The following is a 9727-nucleotide window of genomic DNA, read 5'->3' as shown; positions in this document are numbered from 1 at the left end:
TTTCCGATATCCTCTTACAAACCTTTCAGATTGTTTTGCCGCTGAGTTCCATACAGAGTGTGCACACAAATAGGTAGGCGAATAGCCTTTTCATTTATCCAAACGTTTTACAAGGCTTAAACACGTTCTAAAACATAGCCCCTCCTTGTACAGTCTTACTTCTTCTTGTGTCTAAACGGCATAAGCGTACATGTAAAATCATGAATTGAACAAATACAGAAGTATTAGCCTACATGGATGTAGATAAATGGATGCTGAAGGAATATTTCTGTCCTATAGGCCTATATATGCAATTGATATACTGTCAATAGCAGGCTATACTGTACATGCTGCTATACAGAATCATGCTCTACTATTGACTGTATTCCATTATCCAGTTAAGATTTGTTTTGGGAAGTTTTTAACACATCATCATAAATCACAAAATGTACATAAATAACTATGCACGCTCTAACGGCCCGGGTACTAGGACAGAGAACCAGAGCACAAGACTAATCCTGAGCGACCAATGGAATCAGAGTTACGCCGTGTTGTGATGGGATCTGCCAATCAGCGGCCGCTCCGCCCGAGCGACCAATAGCATCAGAGCTCCACCGTGTTGTGGTGGGCTCAGCCAATCAGCGGCGTCTCCGCCGGGTGAATGGACACGCGGCGGCGGGTCCCTGCTCGCTGACTGCCGCCTGTGTGCGCCCAGCTACTCAAACTGCAACAAAGAAACCACCGCGGTAGTCATTCCGCTACGTTGTTTAGACTTGTGTGTCATTTTTTTTTAAATAGACATGTTTTAACACTGTACCGATGACATTGTCGCCATTGGAACCGAAACCACGTTTTTTTTTGCCAAGACGAACTGACTTTAAAGAGCGTGTAGGAGGGTTATCGCTCATCGCAAGTTGAGGTCCCCGACGGTGAGTGTGTGTGTGTGTGTGTGTGTGTGTGTGTGTGTGTGTGTGTGTGTGTGTGTGTGTGTGTGTGTGTGTGTGTGTGTGTGTGTGTGTGTGTGTGTGTGTGTGTGTGTGTGTGTGTGTGTGTGTGTGTTATTATAACCTATGCTTTCTATCGTCTGCGAACGGCTGTGGGTTCAAAATATACCACCAGGGTATTATTAATAACCTATATTCACCTGTGACCTATTATGCATTAATGGACTCACCCTAACCCTGGAAGTTGATATGACAATATATTAGACAACCCGGATGGCTTAAAAGACTACAAAATAAGAATTTTGTTTATCTGCTTAAGATAAATAGCCTTTTCTGTTTCTTGGGTAAAACCGTATGCCTTTTTTGCTTTATAACCTACCATGCTCATTGCTCATATGTGTGTGTGTGTGTGTGTGTGTGTGTGTGTGTGTGTGTGTGTGTGTGTGTGTGTGTGTGTGTGTGTGTGTGTGTGTGTGTGTGTGTGTGAAGGGGAGAGAGAGCAGGCGCCAGTAGACATGTTTATTCATGGGAGATATTCCGATGATGCGTGTCACTGAGTTGTATTAATGCATTATTTATACTTTTAATTATTTTGCAAAAGTCTACGACTATTATCACATATCAATCTATGATTTGTATGTACGGAAGTGGATTTACTATCTGGCTCTTCTGAGATTTTTAGAGATGGTATGGGGAAATGAGATGAAAAACGATATAGGGAACAAACAACATTAAACGACGTCTATGTTGCCTCGTCAGCCCACGGAGAGAGAGAGAGAGAGAGAGAGAGAGAGAGAGAGAGAGAGAGAGAGAGAGAGAGAGAGAGAGAGAGAGAGAGAGAGAGAGAGAGAGAGAGAGAGAGAGAGAGAGAGAGAGAGAGAGAGAGAGAGAGAGAGAGAGAGAGAGAGAGAGAGAGAGAGCAGTCTTGTATTTGTAATGATGGTCAGTATGCCAATAGAGTTAATTTATAGAGCTAATCCTGCGCTGCTCATTTGGTTTGTTATTGCGGCCTATCATTAGGTGGTGTGGAAATGAGCCAGTAGTACCACTGAATGAACAGATATATCCACAAATTACTGAAACCATGCCACTAAAAACAGACCGTTATAACAGTCTATGCCTTCACCATATAGGGGAAAGGTGAGCTTGGTCCCTAAAAGAGACCAGGTGTCACTTAATGTAGGTCACCCCGCCCCATTTTCATTGTGACAATTACAGAGTGTGTGTGTGTGTGTTTCTGATGAGGGGGGGGGGGGGGGGCTCGTGATAGGTGCCCCGTCAGGGGCTAGAGGGTCTGAAGCAGCTCTGAAGAGATGGAGAGGACAGGGTTGTACGGTTAGAGGACAGAGAGTAAGAAGAAGATGAGTGAAAAGGAATAGATGGCCATTCATCTGTCTGCAGGATTTGCCTAGCCCCTCACTAGAGAACTCGATCTCTGCCCCTCTCTGTCTCTGTCTCTTTCTCCATCTAGCCGCCTCTCCAGACTCTTTTTTTCCCCTGTTTCTCTCTTACACGCCTCTCCCGTCTCTCTTATTTGTCCTTCAATGTCTCTTGTCATTCTCTCCGCCACAGTGTGTCAGTCTGCCTGTCACTGTCTCGCTGTCTGTCCCAGTCTGTGGTTCATAGAGTTTCGTCGTTTGAATCACTCACATCCCTTACAATCTATCCTCCCTCCTGTTCGATTTCACATCCCTACCTGCACTATCTCATCTGTTCTCTCCGTCTATCAGCCTGTAGGCAACTTTCTTCCTCACACACTCACACACTCATGATGTGTGTGCGGTCGGCCCTCCAATTCTCTTCTCTCGCGGTCTTGCACACAACTCTTGCTCACTCTCTCTCTCTCTCCCTCCACTTAGGCTGTCCCTCTCTCCCTCGTCACCGTGATCTGAGTCACTTCAGTTGCTGGCAGAAACTCCTTCTCAATCGTTTCAAGAACCCACTCCCATCCACCCCTCCCTCCCTGTGGCCTCCCCACCCACCCCGCGGCCCTCCGCTCCCGGCCCCACCAAACCTTGTTTGGAATAGTTATGAGTCGGATGGGATTGTGTAAATAGCTGTTCTGGTGACACACTGATGCTTGTGTCAGGTGTTATCCAAGCTAATGAAAGTTCGGTCTGCTTGTCCAGCTCAAGAGCTAGCCAAAGATGACCGTGTTTACAATCTTAAAAAAGTACTATACCAGTGTTATTATTAAGCCGTTCATGGGGATGATGAGGAAAAGGTTTGGGTGGTTCTGAGATTATTCTGACAGCTACCTTCTGGGTTCACCAAAGTACGACAGGATATCAGCGTCTGCTATCATTTCAAATTCCCCAAAGCAGTGTTTTGTCGTGTCTGGCTCAAAATGTGTATATTATCTTTAACAGTTTGCCTGGGGTCACCATAGCAACGTGGCTGCGTCGTTCCCCGCTGCATCGTAGCCTGCGCTAGCAACTTCCTATCAGCCCACACTACCTCATTTCCTCTCTTAACTTCCCCAGCTGTGTTTGTGGTGTCCGACATCTTTTGTCTAGACAGAAAGGTGTAGTTTTGAACTTGCAGTGTTGGTTTTCTCACGAGGTGAACCTCAACCCTCCGAGGCCCGTAGAGGGGCAGGCAGCACACGTCTCCTAGAAGCCTCTTGTTCGCCAGTTCAGCAAACAAAGTTCAATGGTTGTGGTAGAAGGAAGATCTCATGCAATTAATACAGTCATGTGCATGTTGGTACATTCTTTCTTCACACCACTCTCTCAAATCCTATCAGAAAAGTAATGTTCTTACATTTCCGAAGGCAAGTTAATATAGTCTTACCTGTAGAGGGCCTGTTAAGGCTCTATGCACATTTCCTCACTCATAGATGACACAGCCTACATACCAAACAAAATACAGGATAATGATCAGCACATGTTATGCACTGGGGAACATGTTATAGTCCTGCTGCTGAAGGAACTGCCCTGGCTGATTACTCTGCCTTAGCTCCTTATGCGCATGATAAGCAGTGGTACGCGTCGCTGCCTGGAGGCTCGTGTCAATGTGTGAAGATCATGATGTAGATAGCACCAGAACCCAGGCACTTCACTTGGCAGCCTCCAGTGAAATGATGATGGACCACTACACTACAGAACTAAACTCAAAGAAGAGCCGACGCATGAGCAACAGCACACGTTCACACATGCTGTGCTGTGCAGTCTTAAAGTAAATGGGTTGAGGTGACGTCTAGGAAGGACTAGGAAGGAGACGGCAAAGTACTGCGCTCATCTTGGAAATGACCGATGCTTAAGTCGGTGTCTGTGTCTGTGTGTCTGTGTTTGTGTGTGTGTGTCTGTGTGTGTGCGCATGCATGTTGGTCCCAGCATGTGACTGCAGCTGGAACGCTGTTCTGCCTCACACAGCACAATACAATGAAGGGCCACCTAAAGCAATCGTGCACTTTACAGGAAATTGGCAGCAATTTCCCCCCCCATCCTGAGGATCTATTGATTGGGTAGGAGGAAATCCTGAATGTCACGTATTTACAGGCTATATGCAACTATGCTCACAGCTCTCACTACTCCTTTAGCTACAGTCCACTCCTCAGACAGGCCTGGAGAATTACACTTACCCTGTGATATGCATCAGTATGTCAAGGGGAAAGGACGCGCACACACACACACACACACACACACACACACACACACACACACGGAAGTGTGTATGACAGGAAGCTATGCACAGTTTTAAGGAATGTGTAGAAACGGTTGTGTAGAAGTTCACAGCTTCAACTCCACTCAACCCATCTCATCCTGCAGTCTTATCTCGTTTGACCGGGCCACTATGATGTCACTGGCTGTTTGGTTTCGCCACCTCCTCTCTGCTTCCATTATCTCACGTCTCATCTGATAGGGGAGTTCACTGCTTTCCTTTGGGGCTTTTTGTGGTACTTTTTTTTTCTCTCTCTCCATCAGTGCCGAGCAAGCGCTGAGCTGCTGTACTAATCTACATATAGATGACTACAGTGTCTGAGGAGTCCCGTTTGGACTTGTGTCTGATTTGATACGATGGGATGTGTGCGTGTGTGCGTGTGTGTGCGTGTTTTTTTTACACGCAGTAACAACTGTCCAAACGGGGGGCTGGTCAACATATGTGCACATTTTTAATTTACCCAAATTGGTACACTAATGGCACGTGGTAAATGTTAACAAAAGTTAACATAGTGGCCCCCTTTTTTTTTTTTTTGCACCAACCGCCCTTCGTTTGGTGTCATTAAGTTTTACTTCCCGATGGACAATGGTGTTCTGGCCCTGCCTCTATATTGTGTCTGGTCAGAGTCACGTGTTGGCGTCTGGGCCCAAGTGAATCACCTCCTGCCTTTTAACCACGCCAGCTCCCTCACAGGTCGCCCTCAGTGCCGTGATGCCACGGCTTCTATCCCTTGTGGTTGCTCTCCTCTCTGACGGATCCCTCTTCCCGTGAAACGGGCCAACTTCCATTAGGTCATCAGCCTTCCTGGGCCCTTTGTGTAAGGCCTGCTCATCAGAGGGGGAGATATTCTCTCTCTAAACACTGTGATTTGTATTGTTTGTCTACAAGGGCAGGATAGCCTAGTGTGGTGTTACTTTCGGATACAAGTGTCTGATAAACTCTTAAATATTGTGATAACAATAATACTTATCTACTTGCTTAAAGAGCCGATTGGTGCTGTCAGTAAGGTCATGCCAATTTTGAAGAATTTCTTTTTTTAAATAACCTTTAAATACCTTTTTATAATCATCGTAGGTGATGGAAATGCGGGTTTATTCTGTTTGCAGCTTGATTTAAAACCCTGCCTTGAGTTGGCAGGCCATCGACCTCATTTACCCCATAAACCATTTATAATTATAAGATGTCATTAAAATTCATAAATCATCAACCAGGTCTATAAGTCTATAGACCTTGTTGTATCAAAACCAAGCAGTCAAACCTTTCTGACTGAAACAACGGCGTGGTCTTGCCTTCTATCACAATTGGCGTGTCACTTATGTGTAAGAAATGTCCAGCACTTTCTCTTTTTTCTAATTTTCTTTCCAGCCCTAATTACAGAGCTCATGAAAGCGTTTACAATTTCATGAATATTTAAATCTTCCAAGGGAAGTGTCAGGGGAGACCCATGTGTGGCTTCTCTGCCCTAATTATGGTGGAAGACACACATACACACACACACACACACACACACACACACACACACACACACACACACACACACTCAGGGAGTCCACATTTGATGCTGTAAATCTCGCAAACATGGATGGGCTAATATATGCTGACTGAGGGTAGACCCATTTGCAAATATATATTCACACACACACACACACACACACACACACACACACACTACAACAGACACACATCTGTGAATTGACACATGTCTGGGTATGCACACACACATACACTCAGACTCCCAGCAGGCTGGCAGTAAGAGACTACAGCTGGCGGTGTCTGCAGCTGCTTCCCAATAAACAATATGTCGATGATGGACGTCTTGGTTCAGCATTGAGTCACAGACAGTGTGTGTGCGTGTGTGTGTGTGTGTGTGTGTGTGTGTGTGTGTGTGTGTGTGTGTGTGTGTGTGTTTTGGCCAGTTAACTGCTAGCAGGATGAGGTTGCCACCATGTAAGTTTACTCACTCATAATGACATGTTGGTGGGTTATAAGGTCTAAGGAAATCGTGGACTGAACATTTTACCACGTAGTCGGTAATCTTGTAATCAGTTTAGACAACGACACCCTTTTGAGTATCTGTGGATTTGTGTCGCTGTCTCAGACCTTAAACTGTTAATACCCCAATTAGTTTCACGGTAGAGATCATTTATAGACAAATGTTGCAACGAATCTCACAGCTACAGTTAATTTATGTCCCAGACAGTAGGAGGGAAACATAAATAGTGACTGGAATAGAAGAAAACTGGACTGAACTGACTGCTCCTGTTCTGAGTCAGTAGGAATGCCTTCATTCGACAGAGGGTGACGCTCTGAACTCACTGCTTTGAGGATATGACTATAGATTAACAGGGTGAGTTCGTCCCTCCGGAATGGGAGGGGGGTGGATACAAGGACAGTGGATGGTGATGTGTCGGAACCAAGGGTGTTAAGAAGGATGGAAAAGAAGGAGGGAAGGTAAGGAACCAGAGTGACGGCGACCAGGGCAGAGGAAAGCAGGTTCAAAGATGAAGGCAATGAGAGGCTAAAGGTTTATATAGGGATAGATGTACAAAATATACCACAGATAATGCATTACCAAATTCGGGGGGGGGGTTAGACACTTTGATATTTGACGGCTGGAGACCGCTTTACCAGACAGAAGAACGTCAACAGGAAGTGGCAGAGGCGCGTCTCTTCATTCAACTTGTCGTGTTCTCCTGTCTCTCGGTGTTGTAACTGCTCCTGGTTCGTTGTCGTGGTGCTGCTGCCTCCTCCTCACGGCCCCGTCTGAAGATGTCTGGTGGGCGGGGAGAGCAGCACACATATTAGAGAGGAGTCGCAGCATCTCACGGTGGCGGTGGCACACCTCGACATGTAGCCTGGTTTGGCAGGTGTCTGGCTCTAAGGGTGGAGGGGGCTACAGAAACTTGAGAGGAGCAGGAGAAGCAGATGCTGAGAAGGAAATGAGAGGCAGATAGAGGGGGAGAGAGAGAGAGAGAGAGAGAGAGAGAGAGAGAGAGAGACTGCGCCAAAGTTGTCATCCCAGAGGGTGATTTAGGATGGGAGAAAAAAATCAAGAAAAGGTGTAAGAAATGAGGAAAGTGGCAAAGAGGAGGAGACCTCAAAATAGAATAAAATACAAATCCCTGTGATGATGAACTATACGGCGCTCCTCTAAGCAAGGCAATTTATTCTTTTTAATTGAGTGTTGGAGCTGTGGCGAGTACAACAAAGCACATCCAAGGAGCGTGCAGAGATCAACGGTCCACAACCAGCCTTCCAGCATGAGTCGAGGACACAAGGTGGGACTGATAATGAGGGGGTCAAACGCATCGGAACACAGACCTCGATGCACAGCGTTACCTGACCCCCGAGTTGCCTGCAAGAACCAGTTGATAATGGACTTTAATGTGCACCCCTACATTACACTTTACTATATTTAAAATGTTGCTGACCAAGCAACGGTAGCCTGCAACACGCTGGTCCTCTTCCAGAACCATTTATGTATAAACGGCTGCCAAACCAGAAAAGCCAAGCAAGTATTAGTGTGGCGCTACAGGGAACGAATCTCCTCATCATTACCATGAAGAATATGCACTCCCTCCCGGAAACGTGTGCATTAGATACCCTGCCTATTTCCATGACAACAAGAGGCTAAAACGGTGTAGTTTGAATTTTATGCTGTCCAGTAACCCCCGCTAGTCAGTGTCGTTGGCGGAGTGAAAAAGGCATGTTCTGCATTTGGTTCATCCAAGGCTTCCTCTGTGGTTGGGATTGAACACCAGACGTTTCCCCCCATTCACCCTATGCTGGATCCCCCCGGACCACTTCACAGGGGCACTGACGGAAACCAGACCACCGCCACACACACACACACACACACACACACACACACACACACACACACACACACACACACACACACACACACACACACACACACACACACACAGAGTGCAGCCCCACAGCACTTATACAGTGACTCACATATGCTAGTGATTTGACAGTAAAAGGCGTTTTGGAGGAGACGAGCGGGCGGACGGACAGATGTACTAAAGCGCACACACATGCTCGCGATGCGTCAGTTCCTCGCCGTGCTAACGGGCCACAGGGCGAGGTGTTTTGATGGTGGATTATGCCTCTGGGAACACATGTTTTTCTGAAGCCTTTGTTATTTTACACAGGCACATTGCTGCATAATATTGGCAATGTCAGGTTGGAAGTAGACACTTACCATTGGTAAATATATATTTTCTGCTACTCCATGAAGTGGGGCCTACGACTGATGGTGATCCACCAATTTGTCATCTCAGCTAGACTTCCTTTTTCTGAAGATAACTCCTGGTATGTGTAGGTAAACAGCGTTTGACAGGGTAAGGAAGACGTTAATCGCAGCAGACACCGTAGGAAACTCAATTCTTTGCCATAAAATCGTTTCCAGAGAGGGAATGGAAACAGACGTAAAGTCATTGCAATGTGCACCTGTCACTGACTGGTTGACAGGTAAACAGATAGACCCGCTTGAAGATTAAAGACACGTTCAGAGGACGCGGGGAGACAACAACATACTCTGAAAGACAGGGCACACCACAAATACCAATAAGCCGTATAATATTGCACCTTCAAATCTGGCGAGTGGCATCTGCTAAATGTGACTCACTCTCTTTCCTGCGCCTGGAGGCAGGAATGACCATATCTTTGAAAAGAGGGAGAGACAGAGGGTGGAAGTCGGCAGCTGGAAGGTTATACCGAGAAACAAGTGCTTATCAGCCTTTGACTTCCATCCATACGTGGACAGAAGCAACACTTTTGGAGCCCGCCAGGTGTTGGTGAGCAAGAGGCTGACAATGTGTGGCCGGTTGTGGCAGAACAGTAGACGCAGCTCCCGGCTCTCCGGTATCGCTCATGTGTCTCAGTAACGGATACGCCTCGTCTCCTTGAATTAGTCAAGACACACGGGAGGCCAGTGGAACCGGAGAGCCCGCTCACTTCAATGTGCATTTGGATTTGAGGCCTTTAAGGCCTGCCCATAGGTGCGTCCGGGCTCTGATTGGCTCCCAAAATGAATAAAAAAAAGATAAAATGTATGAAAGAAAGGGGTCGACATTTGACATTTGACATGTATTTATTTAGGGTTGTATGTGGGTGTGACCATTTAATCATGC

At 46.4% G+C, this 9727-nt stretch overlaps 1 long non-coding RNA gene across 1 annotated transcript in view; it reads left to right on the top strand.

Moving 5' to 3' along the window:
* The first annotated feature begins 685 nt into the window (after positions 1 to 685).
* Positions 686 to 9727, top strand: part of LOC130388340 (uncharacterized) — a 24201-nt gene continuing 15159 nt past the window's right edge. The window contains exon 1 of the long non-coding RNA XR_008896401.1: positions 686 to 908. This is a non-coding gene — a long non-coding RNA (uncharacterized LOC130388340). The remainder of the gene's footprint in view (positions 909 to 9727) is intronic.

This window comes from Gadus chalcogrammus, chromosome 8 (genome assembly GCF_026213295.1).
Source record: "Gadus chalcogrammus isolate NIFS_2021 chromosome 8, NIFS_Gcha_1.0, whole genome shotgun sequence".
NCBI classification, from domain to species: Eukaryota; Metazoa; Chordata; class Actinopteri; order Gadiformes; family Gadidae; genus Gadus; species Gadus chalcogrammus.
This window is presented reverse-complemented; position numbering and strand designations above follow the sequence as displayed.